We start from the raw sequence: 24,548 nt of genomic DNA on the forward strand, positions 1-24,548 counted from the left end.
GGAAGTCACCTCTTTCCTTAGTACTCTATGATCCAACGGATCCCAGAAGTAAAGCCAGAAGACTGGGATTTGATCTCTGTTTTCTTGGATGTATCACTTTACACAGTTTGGCTGAACAGTCTATGGAGCATTCCTGCTTTGAACAACTGTCTAAGGTGGTTGTGAGGATAAATTTTTTAAATGTAGGTGACGTTAGTTTTATGGTATGTAGAACATGATGCATCCTTGGCAAATTCCTAGCTGTTATCAATATTACACATTTTGGAGGAAGATGAAAAGACTATAGGGATTTCAGCTGAGAAATAAGCATTTAGCTTCCATTAAAAACAAAATGAAACTGGAGTTTGGGTCTTAAGTGTTCAACCTAGAATCACTGCAAATAAGATTTCCTTTTTACATGTCTCCCTGGGTAGCTTGTTTCTGTTGTAGAATTCTCTATATATTTCATTTATTATGAAAAATTCTAGCATATGAAAAGAATAAAGCACTCTGTGCTGCAGTACTGGTACTCAAGAAGGTGAGGCTGGACGATGACTACAGGTTTAAGGGCAGCCTGGGCTACATAGTGAAAACCTTTCTTGAACCCCTCTTTAAAAAAACAGGGAATAATATAATGAATGAGCATATATCCACATGACAAAGAGCATTCAATGTGTTTTGAATGTTTTCCCTCATCATTCCTTAGACCTGCCAGGCTTCCATCCCCCAAATCCCTACATGCCTCAAAATGAAAAAAATCCAGCTGCCAGTTATTATTTGAACAACTCTTTCCCTATATGGGGAGCTAAATTCTATAAGAGAGGGAAAGGTGGTAGATAAGGATGCCTGCATTGCTTTTCTCATTGTTGTGATAAAATAGCTGACAAGAACAACTTTAGGAAGGATGGTTGATTTCATTTGTGGTTTAGAGACCGCAGTCCTCTCTGGTTGGTCCCATTGTGTCATTTGCAAGCAGGAAGAAAAGAGTGATGATTGCTGGTGCTCAGCTAATGTCTTCTTTTTTCCCTGAATAAATCAGAGTTGCTCTCCCCTCCTTCGTTAAACAACTGTGGAAATACCCTCACACATATGCCCAGAGATGCCTCTTCTCGGAGATTCTAAACCTTGCCAAGTTGACAATGGAGATGAACCATCACAGAAGTCTAAAACGGTCATTTACAGCCAAGCGTCAAACTCTGAGAACTTTATACATTTCACACTAGGAGTGTCTACTTGTTCTTTGGTTTAGAGAGAAAACCACTCATGTCCTTTAAGTCTCATTCCATAGATCAGGAGAGATAGTTTCTCCTTTCACATCCTAATCCATTAGTGAGGCATGACATCAATTTAGTGGCTTATGGCAACCTTGATCTAAGTTAATGAAACTAAACAAAATAAGGCAAAAGAAAAGAAAGCCAGGGCCAAGTATCAAGGACAGGTAACAAGAGCAAATTGTTGAGAAGTTTTCTTCCTACCTGTAGATAACTGTATGCTTATGTCATCTACCTAATTGCTATGTAAACTTATATTTCACCTTGTGGTATCTGGTGACAAAACTCTTGAGATCTGTTAAAAGGAAAGAGGTGTCACTGTGCAGCAGGCCTGCAGTCTAGCTTTCAGGTTCTGGGGAGAAGCAAACAATGAAGAGAGAAGACAGCCTTGCAGGACCAGACCTATGGCCAGAAACTGGAGGCAAGCGCCTTACTTAACCCACTCCTCCCCAGAGTCTAAAAAGAGTGTCTGTACCTCTATCCAGAAAGCCAGGCCTGATTCTTACACATACCACCCCCCCCCCAGCACTTCTACAAACCATTTTTTTAAAGACTTACTGCATATAAAGGAACCAGTTCATCTTAAGTTGGTCTGGGAGTTTTTTTTTTTTTCATGAGCTGTGGTAAAACATAAAGATTTGTAAAATATGGTCATAAGAAACTCCTTAGAAACAGAAGATGTGTCACACCATCATGTATAGACACACAGATGCACAGAGGGAATGAGAGGAAAATGCATGAAAAAACTTTAAAATTTTTTCAAACATGTGTGTGTGTGTATTTGTTTTTTGTGAGCCTAGGCATACTGAGTTTGTCCTATTTCATCACTCCATCTTACTCTTCTGAGACAGGATCTCTCACTGAACTTGCAGCTTGATGCTTGAGACAGAATGGCAGGCCGTCAAGTCCAGAGATCCACCTCTCCTCATGCCTTTCTTAGCAACGGGGTTACAGACCAGCATTGCTGAACTCCATGACACTGAAGAAGGCGAAAACCACTGGGGAAGGAATGTGGGCAACGTAGAGGAATGAAAGACAGCAAAGAGCCAGCTGACAGCCAACAAGAACACAAAGAACATTAGCATGACACCGACAAGGACTCAAATTCTGCCAAAACCACAGTAAGCTCAGAAACAGATTGTTCTCAGAGTTTCCAGATAAGAAGTGAGTCTAGCCTGATTTTGGCTTTTCCTAGCTTATCCATAGGACCCAGCAGAGCCTGGGTAGGTCTATGAGCTCACTGTATGCTGTTTTCCACTGCTACGAACATGACCACACCTAATACATATAAACAATTTCATTCAAGGCACTACACATTTATTTTTCAAGCATAAGCATGGCAAGGTGGATCTTATTGCAAATTTTTGTATTATATTCATTGATATTCAGAAACATTAAATGACTGTGTTGGAGTCCCCTAGCAATGGAGCCACAAAAGAAACAAATTTGGTAAAGTTTTCTGAAATCAACAGGCGCTGAAATGAAATGTCCTAATGGAGGGATGACTAACAATTGGCAGTTTTAATTTTTCTTCTGGATTTCTTCTTTTTATTTTCCTTTACTTTCTAGGTATGGAAGCCTGGAAGGGACTGTGGGTGGATTTCCCTTTGCTAGATATTTTAAGCAGTTGGATAGATGGCTCAGAAGTTAAGAACACTTGTTTTTTCAGAGAACCTGGGTTCAGTGCCTAATATTCACATGGTAGTTCATGATTATTCAAGAGTCCAATTCCAGGGGACCCAGTGCTTTCTTCTGACCTTCATGGCCACTAGACATGCACATGGTGTATCTGAAGACAAGTAGGAAAAACATTCATACACATAAGTAGATATTTTTTAAAAATAAAAATTAGCTTCTACCATAGATATCAATATAGAAGATTATTTTGAAGGCCCAAAGTGGTTATATACAAATGGCACCCCATGTGGATGCTGGGAAGGATGTCCACACCATCCACCCCAGCTCAGCCTCCTTTGATTTCACAAACAAACTTTCCCTTCTTTTCAGTATCTAGTTTAAGGCTAACCAGGCCTACAAAGCACCCCTGTGTTTTGTCCTTCCTTTGACTCCATGCTAAAACCATAAACTCAAAGCCGAGGGCTAGAATTTAAAATATGTGAATTTTAACAAGATGCTTAACTTCTCCAAGACTCAGTTTCCACACTGGTAAAGTCAGAATGAAAATCAACTCATAGGATAAGAGGTAAGAATAATGTGTCAACAGGCTCGCACTAAGTCTGGCATCACTGTATTTTTATCCAATGTATTTTGATATTGTTGTAACTGTGTTATATTGAAGTGCTTTCCCCCCCCCCTATCTGGCTAGGACCAACTTTTGAGAGCAAGTGCCATATTTCATTTTTGTTCATTTCTCTGTCCATCCATCATGATGTCTGGCATGTCATGAGCACTCGGTGATTGCTAAAAGAATGGGTCAATGAGTCAGATGAATCAGCAATTGCTTTGATGTGTCCCTACTACAAAATGTGTGTGGACTTTAAATTTGTTTTATTTTAAAAGGGAAACATGCAATGAGTTAAGGTGAACCCAGACATTTTTCTTTTGTGCAGATCTGAGACAACACATTGTCAACATCTCCATGAACTTGGATTAAAAAGCATTTGATGGCACACCTTCTAGATAAATCACATTAAGAAAAACCCAAGTACATTCCATTCTTATCCATATGTAGATTTTTTAAAGTTATTTATTGACTAGCTGTCATTGCCTTGCTATCTCTCTGCCCAAAGTCTGTTTCTCTAATTTTATCTTCACCACCAAAGTGAGTCAATTGCTCCCAAACTCATGGCCTTGTGGATTTGCCAGTGTGGTTTAGCTCATATTTTGCCTGAGGTATTAGAGCCATGTGGATATACTTGAATCACAAACATGAAAGACAGCATGATTCTTAAAGGATTCTGGAAATTACTTTTGGAAATAAATGTTAAAATTCTTAAACAGATGTGCATGGCCCTTATGAAACTACTTTTTCAAAGGTGAAATCTCACCTATCTCAACTGCATATTTAGGGGTTTGTTGTTTCCAACCATCTAATAAATGTTTTAAATTATACATGTACCATCAATATTTCTACATGTTTAAGAGTAACTTTTTTAACATTCTGCATTTTAATTTCTAAGGATTGTAATTTTCTTAAAATCACATTTGCTCTTTATGTTCTCTGCATCACTTTTCTCAGAAAGGGAATAGCATGTGTGTACAAGCACGTGCACATGCCTGAAGTATGTTAGTAGCACATGTGCTTGTATCACCAAAACACTTTCACCAGCATTTTGTGATTTCTAAAAAATATTTTTGAGGCAAAATGTTTCTATGTAGTCCTAGATAGCTTAGTGCTTACTATGCTGACCAAGCTGGCCTCTAATTACAGATATCTGATTGTTTCTGTTTCCTGAGTGCTGTGATTAAAGGTGTGTGGCACCACATACAGAGGTGGAGGGGAGACATAAATTAGTACATCGTTTGTCTTAATATTGGAAAGAGTAAGAGAGTGAGGGAGCAAAAGAGAGAGAGAGAGAGAGAGAGAGAGAGAGAGAGAGAGAGAGAGAGAGAGAGAAGGAGAGAAATAGAGAGTGGAGAGATAAAGATGATATAACTTGTTGTGCTTCCTAAATTGGTCTAGAAGTCCTAGACTCAGCCAGTTCCTGAACAGAACACTAATATCTCAGGCACTAAGATCAACAATTAATAATTGGGACTCAAGGCAAAGGACACTGTCAATAGAACAAAACAACAGTCTACAGATTGGGAAAAGATCTTCACCAACTGTACATCTGAAAGAGCGCTAATATGAAAAATATATAAAGAACTCAAGAAATTAGACTCCATCAAACCAAATAACCCAATTAAAAAGTGAGGTATAGAGCTAAACAGAGAATTCTCAACAGAGGAATCTCTGGCACTTAAAGAAATATTCAACATGCTTAGTCATCAGGGAAATTCAAATAAAAATGATTCTGAGTTTCATCTTAAACCAGTCAGAATGGCTAAGATAAAAAATTCAAGTGCCAGCACTAGCTGGCGAGGATGCAGAGTAAGGGGTACACTTCTTCATTGCTGGTGGAAGTGCAGTCTTGTACATCCATTGTGGAAATCAATCTGGAGGTTTCTCAGAAAATCGAGAATAGCTCTACCTCAAGACCCAGCCCTACTATTGGTCATATACCCAAAAGATGCTCCACCATACCACCAGGACACTTGCTCAACTATGTTCATAGCATCTTTATTTATAACAGCCAGGAACTGGAAACAACCTAGATGTCCCTCAACCAAAGAATGGATAAAGAAACTGTGGTAAATTTACATAATGGAATACTAGTCAGCTATTAAAAGCAAAAAAAAATCATGTAATTTACAGGCAAATGGATGGGACCGAAAAATATCATCCTGAGTGAGGTGACCCAGAACCAGAAAGACAAGCACGGTTTGTACTCACTTATAAGTGGATATTAGCCATAAAGCATAGGAAACCCGTATTACAATCCACTGAGCCAAAGAAGCGAAGGAGTATCCTTGGGAGGATGCTTGAATCTCACTCAGAGTAGGAAATAAAACAGACATCTGAAGGAGACAGAGAGAGGGAACTGGGTTGAAGAGGAGGTGGGGAAGGTAACAGGAGAGAGACTGGAAAATGCTGGAAGGGCATCTCTGGGACAGGGGAGGTTCCCCAGAGTCTATGGGTGTGGCTCTCACTTAGACTTCTAGCAGCAGGCCTTAAGAAACCTGAAGGGGCCACTTCCTGTAGCCATCTGGGACTTCCAGTGGTGGGAAGGGTATACCACCCATAAAACCTTTCACCCAAAATTTGTCTTGCCTACAAGAAGTATAGGAGTAAAAATGGAGCAGAGTTAAGGGAATGGGAAACCACTGACTGGCCCAACTTGAGAGCCACCCCTTAGGAGAGAGCCAACCCCTGGAACTATTAATGATACTCTGTTATGCTTGCAGGCAGGAGACTAGCATAGCTGTCCTCTGCGAGGCTTCATCCAGCAGCTGATGGAAACAGATGCTAAGACCCACAGCCAAAGTGTGGACGACTGGGAGAAAGGATAGAGGGCACTGGAGACGTCAAGGATACCATAAGACCTACAGAATCAACTAACCTGGGCCCACGGGAGGAGGGTCACAGAGTCTGAACCACCAACCAAAGCGCATGCACAGACTGACCTTGACACCCTACGCATATGGAGCAGTGTGGTTAACATGTGGCTCCCCTAACAATAGGAGTGGGGGTAGTCTCTGATTCTGTTGCCTACTGTCAGGGCCCAGTGGGAGAGGATAAAGCTTAGTCCTGTTGTGACTTGAGGTGTCTGGGTGAGTTGATACCCCTTGGGGCCTCCCCCTCTCTGAGAAAAAGGAGAGGGAAGAATGGGGGAGGGGATGTAGGTGTGGAACTGGGAGGAGAAGATAGAGGGGCCTGAGATCAGGCTGTAAAGCGATTTCATTAATAAATACAATTAAAAGAAAAAAGAAGGAAAACTTCCCATTGCACAATAAACTTGCCCTCTAACAAACATCACGTAATAAAAATACTTTCATTAACATTTGTGTATTCATAAAATGGTCCAGTAGCTTTTTGGTCAGTGAAGGCCTAGGCCATTGTCCAGGCTTGGTGGGCTTTTTATCTAACTCCAGAATTTGGAATTTGAACTTTGTGTTGTCTTCGAGTTAAAATGATAACATGAAATGTAAGGCTTTTTTTTTTTTTTTTTTAATATACAAGTTAGTTTCTTACACGGCCACATGTGTCTAATATCCTGACCCACATGCATCCAATTCCAGGACACGCATGATGATCTTGAAGCTGGCATACACAGCCTGGCTTCCCATGCCAGACACCAGCAGAGTCCCTGCTGCAATTTGCCCAGAATATGCACAGGTGGAAACGCACCGCCTGCACAGTGACCACAGCAGTAAGATTTGGGGTTTACACGAGAAGAGGTCAATATGGTGGTCCAATAAGAATCCTCACAGACAAATTGTTTCTTTTATGAATGGGAAAAAAACTCACTAAGTAGTGTCCTTGAGGTTATTGCATTCAGTCTTTGCTGGGCTAGCTGGAGATTTAAATGGTGAGGAGCTAACGGCTGTTGATGCTGTTTCTGCAAAAGGTAGGGAAAGCTTGCTCCTCTTTGGAGTGAGAGGCACTTCCCACACCCAGGAGATACAAATTAAGTTCCCACTGAGTAAGTACAACTTGTTGATTCTCTGCTCCAGTCTACAAGTTCCTCTTTTGTAAAAATAAGCTGAGGGTCTTGGCACTAGGATTTGTTTTATATTATAAAGCCAGGTGCCTTTGATAATTATGTCATGATGGAAGACATTGTCCAGCACCGTGGTGGGCAGGCTGGAACCTGTAGTCACAGACTTTTGGAGTTCTTTAAAGATGTTCTTCCCAGCCTGTTCCCAGAGCTTATCTTCAAACATGATTTTTATGTTACAAATTTCCCTATGGACAGACTATGTCCAATCTGCTTTGAAGAACAGTTCAATTAAATGGTGGTCATCTTCATGTCTCTTATTTCTGGAAGTAGGCTCAGGCTACCTAGATTGGGTTCAGCCTGGAAGCAGATAGCTTGCTTGGCTTGTGTCAGTGTGTGCTCCAACTGGGTGTCAGTTTTTCCCACAAGTGCTAGTATTCAAATCCCAAGAACAAACTATCTTTCCTTACAACCTAGGATCTGGTGACCCTGAGAACATTCTAGTACTTGTCTTTGCAAGGACACATTAAAAATAGTTGTAGAGAATTGCAAGTGAATTGCATCTCTCATTGTTGCAACAATAGATATTGCCTGTATTTTATTTCAGATTAGAGGCAGGACTTGTGATTTTTCTATCTACAATAACCTATTGGACTTATTCTTATTATATTCACTCCACCAACAAACATAGTGACTAGAAGCTATATTAACCATGGCTTTATCATTACTATGAAAAAGCATCTGAGACGCACAACAGGGAGCAGGCATGGTCTGACATAGTGGGATGTAGTGAAGGCAGGACAGTGGCGTATCCTCGTCACACTGCACTTGCACTCAAGAAGCAGACAGAGGTGAACACTGGTGCTCAGCTCACTGCCTCCCTTTTATTCCATCTGGAATTGGGGCCACAACATTTGAGGTATATTTTCTCACCTCAGACAAACCATTCTTAAACTCCCTCATAGGCATGACCAGAAGGCTGTTGCATCGAGCTTGCCAAGTTGACAACCAACATTAAAAATAATGCTCAACATAAGGACCCTAGTCTGCCTGGAAGACACACAGATAAAATAAGTGGCTAATTAATGATATATTATATGTGTATAAATATAAAATACTATATATGTGTTATAATTAAGTAGAACTCTGAGCAAAGTAGTTGAAGAATACAATGCTTGTAGAAGGCTTGTTTTTTTCCTTAATATGTTTTTCTCTGCCCATGCTACTTAAATTTGGTCTTCATTAAAGTGTCAGGATTTGTTTAACCCTCTTGTCAGCCAATTTCACTGCACTTTACAACCCAGACTTATTTTCTTGGAGCAAGAGTGATTTTCTCATTGGTGGCATTGGATTGTCATGCGAGGCGGTTACCCCAGAGTGAAGTCATCTATATACAAATCCCTTCTCGCTGGAAAGCATCTCAGATTCATCCGTATTTTCCCTCTGCTGTCATTTATTTCATTTATTGTCCTTCTCTGTTAGTTCACACCACACTTAGTCACACACATGGTGTTGACACATATTCATCCTTTTCATTCGCTTACATGCTCACCATCATGGGCACACACACACACACACACACACACACACACACACACACACATCAGTCCTGATGTTGGAGTCTCTTCCACACTGAGTTTCTCACTCTCAAATACACACATGACCTCAAGTTTGTAATTTCCTACAGATGTGCTGTGTCCTCAGAGACTAATTCTCTCTCTTCTGAGCATGACGCCTTTCTCCAGTACAGTCACACTCTGAGCTCACACACCCACATCTGCAGTCACTCAAAGCTCATGTCGCCCATGGTCCCTCCTATACCTCCAAGAGTTTGTCTCACTAGTGGGCCTTGGAGGGACAGAAGACAGAAAGAGGATGGCAGGTACCAGTAAGTCATTTCTCCTCCACCCATATTTATAAAATTGTTCTCTCCTGAATTTCTTCCTTCCTTTTTGGTTAGCAGAGAAAGAGTTTGCTAAACAGTGTGGGGTGACCCTTTCCAAGGGTAGCTGTGATTCTAGCAATCAAAGGAGGTAAGAGAGCATCCTGGAGACCCTAGAAGCCACATCTCTGCAAGGGTAGAGAAGCACCCAGCAACCCTAGCTCAGTGAATACACATTTCTCTAAGCCTTCCTACTATTAGAGATATTTTGTTGAGCTAAGTCATTGTCTATACAGAACAAATCAAGTCTCTGGGAAACACACAATCCAAATGATTAGAAATGACTACTGACAAGCAGATGAGAGGTAGACAAGCCTGTTTTCAGAAGAGTCAGAAGCAAGTATTTCAGGCTTTGAGGTCTGTATGGTACTTGCTGCACGTAGTCATCTATTAGGGGGTGAATGAATGAATAAAGGAGCCATGTTTCAATAAAAATTGATTCGTAAAGTCAGGGAAGTAACTGGCCTCCTGCTTTCTATAGATGGCATTACATTTCCTTCTAAATTCTTCTTTCTATTGACTGCCACTTAACTTCTTTGTTATATAAATTTTTCCATTAAATTTGGAAATTTAAAAATATTTTGAATGCTATACAGTTTGAGAGAGAAGAAGTTCCTTTGGTGACCTTACAGTTATGCTAATGAATCACTTTTTAAATCTGTGGCTTTAGCCCATCATGGATGCATAGTTTATTCGTCTGTGGCTCTCATCAGACCTTCACGGCTTCTAAAACAACTGTCTGTTGGCCGTGAACAGTGCTTAGAGAAGGCTACACCGTAGAACTGAACCCCAGGACAAGGAACTGCTGTGCTCGGTCTAGGTGGGTCTTGCTAGTAAGCAGTGAGAACTGTGAATCAGCAGCTGCTTAGGATGAGGCACACAGATTGCCAGGTGTGCCTGTGAAGATGGGAGCACCAAAAGGAGGCCAAAGAACACAGAGGGACAAGGTCCAACTCCAGCTGTGAAAGGTCCACTCAGGCATTTTTATTGCCTTATTTCTCCTAATTAAAAAAAAAAAAAAAAAGAGTGTCATGTGGAAGCCTAAGCCACTGCCTGGTTACTTGCACTTTCCCTACTTCCTGGATTTCTCAGCTTCCTGCTCTGGCTGTCGTGCTTTGCCATCGTGATGCACTCTTACACCTCTGAAACCATAAGCCCGAATAAACTCTTTATTTCTTTTTTGAAAGAAAAAGAGAGAGAGATAAAGAAAGAAGAGAGAGAAAGAAGGAAGGAAGGAAGGAAGGAAGAAAAAAGAAAAGAAAGAAAGAAAGGAAGAAAGAAAGAAAGAAAGAAAGAAAGAAAGAAAGAAAGAAAATCACAGGAAAAAGTCTTTTGGGCCGATCACCTGCTGGCTTCAGGAATGAACAGCAAAGAGCAAATGTAGCAGAGACATCCATATGCATACCTGGAGATGCCATGTTTACACTTTTTATTAACTTCTTTTTGTTACTGAAATGCTAGTTGTTTGGCAACTGCCTCTAAACAATAGAGTACATTGAAGTTGTTATACAAGGCATGTAGGCATAGCGGCATATTTACAGAATGTGCTGGAAACAGAAAGGAGAGCAGATTTGCAAGGAAGGGTCATAGGAAAACCTGACATTTGTGTATACAGAGGGATGGGACACACACACACACACACACACACACACACACACACACACACACACACATTGTTTACCTAGGCAAATAAACAGACATTCTAAATAGTGATTATTTCTTGACTCTGTGGACTCCTATTTATTCTAGGTCCTCTTTATTCCATGTCTCCTAATCTCTCATTGTTTTCTGCCTCCGTGGGAAAACTCTAGACATACTATTGCCAAGTGCAATTTGTAGATTTCGTTTTACATAGCTACTAAAGCCTTGTTGTCGTGATTTCATTTCTAAAAGAAGCAACAATATGAACGTCTCTTACGGACCCCGTTATGATCCCTTTCTCATCAGTTGTTTGCGAAAGTCATGATGCAAGTCTGTACGTTAAAACTGGGGGCATGTCTCAGTCCTTAGGAAGGATGCATAGCATGCTGTCAAGGGCCCATCTCCAGCCCATTAAGCAGGGTGTGCTTTCCTACAATCCCAACCTTGAAGGAGGATTGGGATGGGGGTGGGGAAAAGGTAGGAAGATCAAAAACTCAAGGTCAACTTCAGCTACATAGCGAGTTTGAAGCCAGTCTAGGCTGCATAACACTATGTCTCCAGGAGGGAGAAAAGAAAAAAAGGAAAAAAATGCTTTGACAGAATTAGGCAAATCATGGTAAGTGTCGGAATCCAAGCCAGGGCACATGAGGGAAAAGATGCAGAATTTTGTGAAGTCAGCGCCAGCCTAGGCTACCTATGTAGATCCTTTAAAAATAAAAATAACAATGTATTTTTAAGCAAACAAGGACATAAGCTTGTCTATGAGATTAACTCTGTGAGTGAGGGAACAGCTGGCATGCCATATCAAGGACAAAGCCCAGGTTTTGGAAGCAAAGTCCTGTGTAAATTACAGTAAATTATTACATCTTTCTAAAAAACCTACTTCTTCAGTTTCCATGGCTGGATTACGCAATCATACTTTACAAATGTGTGACGATTAAATGGCCACGCGTGAATAAAACATGGCAGCGTGTGGCATATAGTAAGAGCTTCAGAAAAAAAATTGTTTTCTCTCTGTGCTCTTCTCCTCCAGCAGCGGTGTTTGGGGAAGAGGGATGCTGTGATGATCATGCGTTCTTTCATGATGTGCTCGACTCCAGGTCCCAAGCCAAGCTCCTGCTCCTAACTGTGGAAGGGGTCTATTAAGAGAACCCGATGTGGGCTAACCAAGGTGGAAAACAGATGGCAACCCTGCAGGGCTTGGAACGGCAGCATAATTACTTCAAAAAGTGAAACTGTAGAAACAGCACTTGAAATAATTCAGTAACTCTTACAAAGAAACCTTGATTGAGGAGGTTTTGTTTTATTTAGCTTTTTTGAGGATTTGTTTATTTTTAATTTTGTCTCCGTCTGTGTGGAGGTATGGGCACATGAGCACTCTTGTCCTCATAGGTCAGACTTCTTGGATCTCCCTAGAACCGGAGGTCCAGGTAGTCATGAACTGCCTGGCATGAGTCTGGGAATTGAACTCAGATTCTCTGCAAGTATTCCCAATACTATACACTCTTAATTTCTGCAACACCTCTCTAGTGTCTTCTTTTTATATGTTTTTTGAATCTTTTTATTTGTGTGTGTGTGTGTGTGTGTGTGTGTGTGTGCACGCACATGTATATGTGCATGATTGTGTGTGCGTACAACATGCATCTATCTGGGCACATGAATGGTATAGCAGAGTATGCAGAGGTGAGAGGACAGTCTGTGAGAATGGTTCTCTTCTTTTATGTGGGTCCTGAGGACCAAACTCTGGTCATCAGGCTTGGCAACCGGTGCCTTGACTTGCTGAGACAATTCCCTGGCCTGAGAATGTTTCGTTTTAAAGCAGTGGTTTTTACTTCTCGAATTTTCAGTCCCTTGTTCTGCCCTCATAGACCCAAAGAATGACCACATTGATATAAAATCCAGTTTCTCCCTGCAAACCAAAGATTGGCATTCTGACACGTGTGCGTTTCTTGATCTTAGTGTACACTGAAATAGCCTATTCTGGGCATTGCGATTTTAATGGCATACGACTATTAATGCCAGCAATGTTCGCGTTTTCATAGCAAGGGGAAACAATTTGAGGTTCAACAGAGGCCAAGATGAACTCCTAAACGTTCCCTGAAATCTTCTCTGTTTTCTTCACGATGTGTTCACACTCCATCTGCTACCCAGGCTCAATGCTGGGCATCGTCCTTCATTCCTTCTCAGCTTCTTTCCACACCCCAATAATCACACCATCTTTATCATCTTGGCAACCGATGCCTAATTTAGCCCCTTCTTTTATACATGATCAGTTTCACAACTGTTTCCACATACAGATTTTAGGGGGACATTTCTGTTACTGAATTCTCATTGGTTACCCAAGACCTACAGGATAAGCTTCATATTTTTCGAACTTAACATTCTAGGTCCTTTGTAATTACAATCATGTAGAAATCGTAGTCTTCTAAGGTGATGTTTCCATGGAAACGCTTTCATTGGAGGAAAAGGAGGACACGTTCCAAACTCACTGGAGATGGGAGTCAGGATGTGTATTTCCATTCTAAGTACTTCGTGGAGTAGTTAAGCAGTGTTCCTACAGAGGACACTGTTTCAAAGACTGAAGATCTCAAAGGGTGTGTGCAACATGAGCTGCGAATACGTGAGAACCCAGAAGCAACCCTGCCGGGTTCAGCATGCCAAACAAAGCATCTCTAGAGAGAAGGGAAGAGGGAGAAGATGAAGAAAGACCACTCAAAAGAAGTCCTGGGTCTTCCAGGACCTTTTCAGTACGCCACAGAGAAATGGACAAAAAGTCAGTTAAAAGCCATTTGTCTGAGCTGTTGTTCTGTAGCTGGTGCTTATAGAACAGGAGAAACAAAACAAAACAAAATGTCTTGCAAGAAAAGTTGCGGACAGACAAAGGCAGGGCTCAGGGAGCTGGGGTTATTTGAAAAGTACCAGAAGAAGCAAGGAGAGCCCTTCAGCTCACACAGCTCCTGGGGGTCTGGACTCAGACATGGGTTTCTCCTCTATGTCCCTCACAGCATCTAGGAGGAGAGCATGGTGGGCTTCTCAGAGGAGTAGGTCACAACAGGCACACAGTGCCCGGCCATCAGACATGCATAATCTAGCAAATTTAACCTTCCCGGCCACGAAATTTTCAGAAGAATTTTATAGTTAGAATGAAAAAAAAATCATTAGTGCACAGTGAATATATTGGGGGTGGGGATTGTATCTGTGCCACCTGTGTGCATCCCTACAGACTTTCACAGTGGGGAGGGAGTTTCTGAAAGGAACTTGCAGAATGTTGTCATAACCGTTTGAGAGGATCACTGAGATACAGTTTCAGGGGACAAGTGCTTCAGCGGACACCAAGATGGGATGTGGATACTGGTGTTAAAGGTGGGTGCGCAGTACTGTGGATCCGACCTGAGATGTGCAAAGCCAAGGATGTGAGCATAACACTGATGCCGGATTGCAGGGATCCCAGGGATGGGGGTGGGATTGCGGGTGGGAGGTGGTGAGGGATCGATCTGTAGCTGCAGTTAATGTGGGACAGTGATGGCCACTGTTTTGCTGACTGGATCTGTATCCTATCAAGTCTTGTGATTGTGATACTGTTGCTATCTGGAGAGCCTAGAGAAGTAGATGATCAAAGACATTTTAGGGAGAAAAAAAGCCCAGCTGGTTTACCAGAGTATTCCAGTGCATGCAATGTGCTTGTGCCTGGGAGTTCTGGTGACTGAGTTTCTATACAGTAGCTTTTGTAGAGTTTAATATCTCTGGATATTGAATTCTTTATATATGTTGGATATTTGCCCTCTGTTGGATGTATCATTGGTGAAAATCTTTTCCCAGTCTGCGGGCTATTATTTTGCTTTGTTGACAGTATCCTTTGCTTTACAGAAGTGTTTCCGTTTCATGAGGTACCATTTATTAATTGTTGATCCTAGAGTCTGGGCTGTTGGTGTTCTGTTCAGGAAGTTGTCTCCTGTGCCAAGGAGTTCAAGGCTCTTCCCCGCTTTTTCTTCTAACAGATTTAGTGTGTCTAGTTTTATATTGAGGTCTTTAATCCACTTGGACTTGAGTTTTGTGCAGGGTGATAAATATGGATCTATTTGCATTTTTCTACATGTAGACATTCAGTTAGTCCAGCACTGTCTTTTTTTCCAACTGTATGGTTTTGGCTGCTTTGTCAAAGATCAAGTGTCTGTAGATCCATACATATGTTTCTATGCCAGTACTAAGCAGTTTTATTACTGTTGCTCTGTGGAGATTCCTCCAGAAGATCTTTTATTGTACAGGATTGTCTTAGCTATTCAGGGATTTTGTTTTTCCACATGAGGTAGAGAATTGTTCTTTCAGGGTCAGTAAAGAATTGCGTTGGTATTTTGATCAGAATAGCATTGAACCTATAGATTCCTTTTGGTAAACAACAACCAAACAAATGATCCAATTAAAAATTGGTACAGAGCTAAGCAAAGAATTCTCAAGAGAGGAATATCGAATGGCTGAGAAACACCTAAAGAAAGGGGAACACTCTTCCATTGTTACTTGGAGTGCAAACTTGTACAACCACTTTGGAAATCAATTTGGTACTTTCTCAAAAAATTGGGAATAGTTATACCTCAAGACCCACCTATACCACTCCTGGGCATATACCCAAAAGATGTTCCACCATACAGCAAGGACATTTACTCAACTATATCCATACGAGCTTTATTTGTAATAGCCAGAATCTGGAAACAACCTAGATGCCCCTCAAGTAAAGAATGGATAAAGAAATTGCGTACATTTACACAATGGAATACTACTAAGTTATTAAAAACAAGGAAATATTGAATTTTACAGGCCAATGGATGGAACTAGAAATGATCATCCTGAGTCAGGTAACCCAGACCCAAAAAACCACGCATGGTATATACTCATTTATAAGTAGATATTAGCCATATAATACAGGATAACCACACTACAATCCACAGACCTAAAGAAGCCAAATAACAAGGAAGACCTTAGGAAGAATGCTTAATGCTCATTCAGAAAGGCAAATAGAACAGATACCAGGAGGGGTTGAAGAGAAGGAAGAGGACAGGAGCCTACCATAGAGGTTCTCTGAAAGACTCCACCCAGCAGGGAATTGAAGCAGATACTGAGACTCACAGCAAACTTTGGGGCAGAGCACAGGGTGACTTAGAGAAGAGTTGGGGGATAGAAGGACATGAAGGGGACAGGAGCTCCACAAGGAGAACAACAGAACCAACAAACCTGGGCCCAGGGGTCCTACAGAGACTAATGCATGCATGGAGAGGACCTAGACCCTCTGCTTGATAGGTAACACAGTCTCCATGTGAACTCCATAACATGGGGAATAGGGGTTTTCTCTGACATGGACCCTGTTGCTCACTAATTGATCACTTCCCCCTGGCACAGGGTGGCTATGGCAGCCCGCAGAGGAAGAAGATGCAGGCATTCCAGATGAGACTTGATAGGCTGGGGTCAGATGGTAGGGGAGAGAGCTCCCCCTTTCCTAAGGACTATGTGAAGGGTGGAGGGAGAAAAAAATGAAGGAGTGTGGGACTGGGAGGAGACAAGGGAGGGAGCTCCAGTTGGGATGTAAAGTGAATAAATTAAAAATAAACACACTTAGTTAAAAAAAAAAAAAGATTTCTAGATATTATCTTGATTTTTCAGTGCTTAAGATGACTTTCCAGAAATGCAGTGAAGCAATGAAATATATGTGTGTATATGGATATATGTGCAATGTGTGCGCACTCACTTGTGTGAGGTGCACATATATACACAGAACTGTGTTGTAAGCATTTGGGTGTCAGCATCAGGATGACTCAGGAGCATGACATAAATTGCTCAGGGTTAAATTCAGACAACTTAGAAAGAAGACCCGGAACAAGCAGTTCTTACCTCTGACACTGTTCAATCCTGTTTCCCTTTCCAATCCCTCTTGTCACCTGTACACGGATCACCACTTTCTGGTTGAACGTAGTTCAAAGCACATAGTTCACTGTTGGACGCGTATTCCATTAATTACAACTCCGCAATGCAAAGTGAGAGTTCCTGTCGCTTCATCACAGCTCAGGAGAAGCATCTCACCCCATACTGAGATGCAGCCCTGGGGGCCTCACCCTGAGCCTGCTCCTTCTGGGCCCACCTGCAGCCCGATACTTTACAGGTATGGCAAGAATTTAAAGGCACCGTTTTAAAAGATTTTGCTGGGTAGTATCTACAAGAATTAAAGCCCCCTGTCCGGCTGAGTGGTGTTCAGGTGTCCAGTGGATATTCTACAAGACGTTGTACTTTCTGATGTTGAGGAATGGGAGAGCCATGACTTTTCAGAGGTGCCGGCAGAAGCTACCACCAAGCATAGACACCGAACAGTTTGTAGCATTTTCACTACGTGTGCCTCTTCGTCTCTGCTCAACATTTTACGTGGAACTTATATGAACGCGCATGTCAGTTACTAAAGGTAATGTAAACTAGAAGGCTGTGCCCATTTCAGAAGAGCAAACCAATATGAATGGGAACAGGGTGGGGACGTGATAGGAAGTGCTCACTGGCTGAGGCTAGGGGAAGCTAAATCTTAGTGCTAAGGTGCTCCCATGCCCCAGCCTCAGGCCACACTTCTCAGAACCTATCTGCGGACTTCTCTTGGCACTTCAGCCTGAAGAGCCACACACATGTGGGGCTTCTGGGTTTTATGTATATGGCATTGGCACTTGTTTGCATACAGGTTTTATTGTGACAGACTCCAACAGTGGTTTCTGACTAGGTGTCTCATCTGACACCCATGACAAAAACACAATGGTTGCCTGTGTCTGAGATGCTGCTACTAACGTTTTCATTGATGCAATGTGAGCATAAGTGTCCAAGTTTTAGCCAATAAACAAAAAAGAAGAGGAGGAGGAGGAGGAGGAAGAAGAAAAGTATGTACTTTGTAGATTGTATCTAGGTTGTTAAAGTTATGAGCACATAGTCATTCACAATATTCCTGTATTATCCTTTTCTGTCCATACAGTGGATCTCTCATTTCTCATGCTAGCAATATTCCATTTACTTTTATTAAATCATGATTATACCAATAAGAAGTTTGTTTTCTCTCTAGCTTTTCAGAGAACCAGCATTTTGTTCCATTGATTTTTTCCTATATTATTTTTCAGTTATCTTTTTCTTTTATTGTTATTGTCTCTCTCTCTCTCTCTCTCTCTCTCTCTCTCTCTCTCTCTCTCTCTCTCTCTGTGTGTGTGTGTATCTGTGTATATGGCTCTCTGTGTGTGTGTATGTGTGTGTGTATCTGTGCATATGTCTCTCTCTCTCTCTGTGTGTGTGTGTGTGTGTGTGTGTATCTGTGCTCTCTGTGTGTGTGTATGTGTGTGTGTATCTGTGCATATGTCTCTCTCTCTCTCTCTCTGTGTGTGTGTGTGTGTATCTGTGTATCTCTCTCTCTCTCTCTCTCTCTCTCTCCTCTCCTCGCTCTCTCTCTCTCTCTCTCTCTCTCACTCTGTGTGTGTGTGTGTGTGTGTGTATCTGTGTGTGTGTAAAGTACAACTTTGTGAAATGGCTTTGCTTTTTCCTCTTTTGTTCTAAGCCTCAAACTGCTCTTGGCAGGCTTTTACAACTGCATTTTGCAACCTAAGGCAGTCCTCTCCTTTCAGTTCTGCTGCTTTTTATTTCATGTGTTTACATGGTTTGCTATTAAGAGCATACATATTAAGAATTGCTATATCTTCTGGTATGGCAATGCATTTATCCTTGCATATGATTTTCTTTATTCAAAGTAATTATATTTTCCAGGAGGAGGTACATTAAATGGATGTACCTACTTTGTTTTTCATTAATGTTAATATGATTTACCTTTTTCTATATCTATCATTGTTTTTAATATGTCTTTATACTTAAAATGAGCTTCTTGTAAACAACATATAGTTAGATCTTATTTTTTAAATGCTACTAACAACCTTTGCTTTTTACTTGCTGTATTTAGGCTTTTCATATCTAAAGTGACTTTCAACAGAGTCATATTATTTCTGGGGCTTTAGGGCAAAAGCCATGTCTCTGAGAGTTCTTGAATTGATCACTTAGTACAATAAACTAATCAATATAACAAACAATATGCCAATCAACGAAATGAGTGATAGCAAAACCAGATAAGATTTAATCACATGACCACATTAAGAAGAAGAACAGATGATTATATTCAGTAACCCTCAAGTCTAAGTCCATGTTTGGGACACTGATATGAACTTTAAGGCCAAAATAAAAACAGAAAATAAAGAACCAGAGTAGGACAAAAAGTAGGCATATTTAAGCAATCTCAGTCAGCATGTGGTCTTATTTTCTACTCCTCAGTTAATGGTTTTGAGGATGACACTAAGAACTCCTTGTCGTTTGAAGGGACAGCATAGTCCCATAGATAATTGCTTCTGCTTGACAGTGAACTTATAATGGGGTGATGTGCCTCCACAGTCCTGCAGCTCCTGGACTCCACGGTGGCTGTGAGATTAGGATGATGACTGGAACCCCTCAGGCACTTTGGGAGGCCTGGAACAGAACACTGTAAACCTGACAACAAGAGTTTCTCAATTCCTTTTGTCTTTTTGCCTTTAGCATGAGAGGAGGATGGGATAGGTTAGATAGGCTGGAGCTGCAGACACATACTCCTTGAATGATCAACCTGCCTACGTGTAGACTGATGAGTGACTGGCTCAGAATAAAGTGTTTCTAGAAAGACCCAAAATGAAGGCATAGATTCCAGGCTCTGTCCCCTCCCCTTTTAGTGTCCTCAGTTACTTTTGTGAGACCAGGCATAGAGTCAATGCTTTTCAGCACAATCAGTTTCTCAGTACCTGTTACAGTAGTTCTATCCTCTATACTTATAGCTATTTTCTGTTTATAGTATTTTCACTCATCCTCCTCTCAGTTTTGTTTTGTACTCTTTCTCTGTCATCTCAAGTTTTAATTGGACATTTGATGGTATCATGTTTTTCTTTCTCCTAGCATTATCAATTATAATTTTCTTTTTTCTATCTTTTGTTTTGTTTTTGAGACTTGGTTTCTTTGGGTAGCCTTGGCTGTCCTGGACTCACTTCATAGAGCAGGCTGGCCTTGAACTCACAGAGATCCATCTGCCTCTGCTTCCCAGAGTGCTGGGATTCCAGGCATGTGTCACCACACCCAGCAATCAATTGTAATTTTGTTTAAAAACATGTATATATGGCTATATCAGAGCTTATATGGACACATTTACATTGACTGCGAGTCCATTTTGAATAACATTCCTTCATGGGTCATTGAGGTGTCTATTTACAATATGGCATTTCCCACCTTTCATTATTGTTATTCGTCACTAATTAAACACTGAGTTGCTATTGTTATTTTGAAAACACAATTTTCTGTAAGAATGATTAACAATAAAAGGTTTGACTTAATCTTCATTTACTCCTTTTGTAATGTTGTCGTTCATTCTGTGACATGTTTCCAAGCCAAGTCATTCTCACAAAAGAGCTTAACATCTCTTGCAAGAAAATACACAGGCAATACATTGCTGCTTTTGTTTTGCTTTGTTTTGTTTATTTTTAGAGACAGGGTCTCTCTAGATATATATAGTTTTGGGTGGCCTGAGAAACTTACTATGTAGAACAGGCTAGTCTCAAACATAGAGATCCACTTGCTTCTGCCTCCTAGATGTTAAGATTAAAGGAATGCACCACCACACCCAAGTAACACATTTCTTTAATTCTCTTTGTCTAAGAAGTTACTTTACCCTTTTGAAGGATAATTTTACTAGATACAAAATTGCAAGTTGTTAGCTTTCTTTGCCGTTTTAGTCTGCTTCCTTTTCCTCTTACTTGAATAGAAATGAAAAGAAACTGAATTCACTTTTTGTCAATTCCTCCTGTAAGCAAGGCCATTATTGTCCTGTGCTTCTTTCAATAAATTTCTTTTTCCTTGATTTTCTGTGGTTTGGATATGACACTCCCATAAGCATTTAATGTGTTTGGTATCCTCTGAGCTAGTTAGATCCTTGGGCCAATGTCTGTTACTCACTTTGGAAAGTTTTCAACCATTGTTGTTTGACATTATTCATGTTTCCTTTCTTTTGAGTATTCCCATCACAAAGGTCTGGATATTCTTTAATTCTCACATGGTTCTTCAATGTTCTGATCCATCTTGTCTCTTGTCAATTTGTCCTTAGGGTTCTGAAGGATCTAAAAATTGCTGATACATAATTTGTTTGGCTCCTTATTATGCTGGGGATGAAAAGGAGGGCTTATGTGACATTTCAGATCTTCAATGTCCCCATAGGCCCTTATGGGAAAGCTTTATTCTCCAGCCTGTGGTACTTTTCAGAGATGATAGACCCTTTAGGAGGTAAAGCCTATTTTAAGTATATTACACCACAGGGATATGTCCTTGAAAGAGATGGTAGGAATGAAATATCTCAATTAATCATACATATTCCCTCTCCTCTCTCTGTCCCTGTATCTTTTCTTGCCTTTCCTGGAAAAGTGAATAGTATTTCCAACAACTGTTCACCTTCATAATGATTCTACTGAAGAAGTGGAACCAACTGATGACAGGCTGAAGTCTTTGAAACTATGAGCCAAAATCAATCCTACCTCCTTACATTTTTTGTTTGTTTGTTTGTTTTTGTTTTGTTTTGTTTTGTTTTTGGTCTCAAGTATTTTGTTAAAGTAACAAAAAGTGGACTAATGTAACTTTCCACACCATGATGTATTGGAATGGAAACTGAATTTCAAGTTACTTAACTTTGGGTACTCAATTTCCTCATCTTATAGAATACAATAATAATATAGAATGATGTGGGGTTTAAATAAATTATGTGAATTGGAATGATTGGAACAGAGTATAACTGTAATAAACTGACAGTAAATATTATTATTAAGAGGTCTGAGTGCTGAATATATTTTACTCTTTTCTTCTAAGTATTGAGCACACAGTAGGTCAGGAACACTTTTTACTCAAATGGATTTTTGAAGTCTGGCCAAAGCATTATTAATCTTTATAACATTCCGTTTTCTTTAGCTTCTAGAGTCATGGAAGTGTGCTCACATGTGCAGTCTTATGACTCTGAGTCAAAAGCTAGTAAAGATGTTGCCATGAAAGGGGAAACAAAGGACTGTGGCTAGTTTCCTCATCATTCATCATGGATAGGAAGCTGACAAATGACTGAAAACACACTGAAATGTTATCTTATTTACCACAGATTCAGTAGAGTACATTATACAGGTCTAGATTGACGGTCAACTCCATTGCATACAATAATGACTCTTTGGTTGCTTCTGTGGTAAGTCCATGTGGGGCCACAGGTTGGTTTTCCTTATTTCACTGAATACTTTCTGTCTATTATAACACAGAGAACATTCTGTCCTCCGGATACACATGGCCTGTTAGTCCAGGAAATTGTGAAAGGGGTGGAATCACATTGAGAATTCTTTATCTTGATGGATTCCATCATGTCAACAGGCACACTCTTTTGCACAGGAAGTAGGCTATGCTTATCTGTATTAATGGCATATTTTCAGAATTGAAGCAGACATGCTTAAATTGAGTATCCCTTCCTTTCTCTCTTATACTGTTATTTTGTTCTAGTTTTCACTGATTCATTCATTTAATTTTTGATTCATCAGGGGTCTCCCATTACTCCACTATGGACAGGGTTGTCTGTATTTGTAGAGCTTTGATGATACAACCCATGAACATTTTTTGAGATTCTTTCAGCCAATGGACAGAACATTCTCCACAGTTGAGTGGAGAGTGGGGTATGACTTTCACATGAACTCTGGTGCCTCATATTTGACCATGTCCCCTGGAGGGGGAGACCTGGTGGCACTCAGAGGAAGGATAGCAGGTTACCAAGAAGAGACTTGATACCCTATGAGCGTATACAAGGGGAGGAAATCCCTCTCAGGAACAGTCATAGAGGAGGGGAATAAGAGGAAAATGGGAGGGAGGGAAGAATGGGAGGATATAAGGGATGGGATAACCATTGAGATGTAACAAGAATAAATTAATAAAAATTTTTTAAAAAAAAAAAGATTCTTTCAAAATGATAGTAATATAATGAATGAGAAAACACAATTTCTAGAGCTAATGAAAAGACCTAAGGTAAAGATACTCGATATAAAGTCATAGAGCCTGGAGGAGAAATATGACTCCACAAAGTTGTCCTCTTGCCCTACACATGTACACTGTGGTATATACACGCCACACACTCATCACACAGAGGGTGAGAGAACAGTTCCTCTAATCCCCACTGTATTTTAAAACAGACTTTGTTCTTGCCTATTTACCTTACAGTTCCTTTCCATGGTGGGTACCAAGAAAGGTAAATAATAAGGAAAGACTTAGCACTTGGTCAATGTTGATCCCATTGCTTTAATACTATTGTTTATGTTAGAAAATGTTCAGGGTTATCTATTAAGCTTCAGACTATGGAAAGACAATATAGTAAGTTGAAAGAACATCAGAGAAAGGAGCAAGAAACAACAACATAGCATAGAGGTTACCACACTAAGTAGTCAAGGCATGAAGGTGGTCTCCCTTACTGTAAGAACTGCAAATAGCTTCTAAGGTTTCCAGTATGGGCTCTTGAAAGGAAATCCTTAACGGTCACACTTTGCAAATTATCTATCAAAATAAAACCAGTCACATGTTCTTAGGAAACCCAAGCATCACAAATAGTCCTGAGAAGCTGTAATGACAGGCCTGATTAGGATTATCCCAAAGGTTATCCAAAGACCCCTTTACTTTAATGATGCCCCAGAAACAACACCAGGAATCACCTACAGGCTTGTCTTTTGTGACACATCCCATTGTCTTCAAGAGCATCCCATGTGAATTTTGGCGTATTTGGTTTGATTGAATGTCAAAGTTCTGTATTCAGAATCACAGTATCCAGCTGGTCTATCTCCTTCAAGAGGTAAACTTTGGAACAACCTAAGAAAGAATTGAGCGTAGAGTCTGGACGCTGCTTCTCCCCAGAATTGTTCACAGATGTTGCATAGCATTGAGTTAACAGTGGCCTGTGTCAATATTGTGGTCTCCATATTCTTTTTCTTGTATATGTTTTCTTCCATTCTCTGTAGGCGCTCTTCTGCTGCCTCAAATTTCTCAAAGATAAAGATCTTCACCTCCAGACTGTCTCACAAGTTCCTTATGTCCAATTCTTTGAGTGTTCTCTCTGTTTACAGGACTTGAGTATCTTGCCCTGTCTCCTGATAATAGTACTCATTCAGCCGGGTGTGGTGGTGCACACCTTTAATCCCAGTACTGGGGAGGCAGAGGCAGGCAGATCGCTGTGAGTTCGAGGCCAGCCTGGTCTACAAAGCAAGTCCAGGACAGCCAAGGCTATATAGAAAAACCCTGTCTTGAAAAAAACAAACAATCAAAAAAAGTACTCATTCATCTTATGTTTGCAATGAAGGTGTCACACTGACTCAGCATCACCAACACACTCCCTACACAAACGTTTGGATCATCTGTGACTACGTATCACTG

The sequence above is a fragment of the Acomys russatus genome, chromosome 6 (assembly GCF_903995435.1).
Source record: "Acomys russatus chromosome 6, mAcoRus1.1, whole genome shotgun sequence".
NCBI lineage: Eukaryota > Metazoa > Chordata > Mammalia > Rodentia > Muridae > Acomys > Acomys russatus.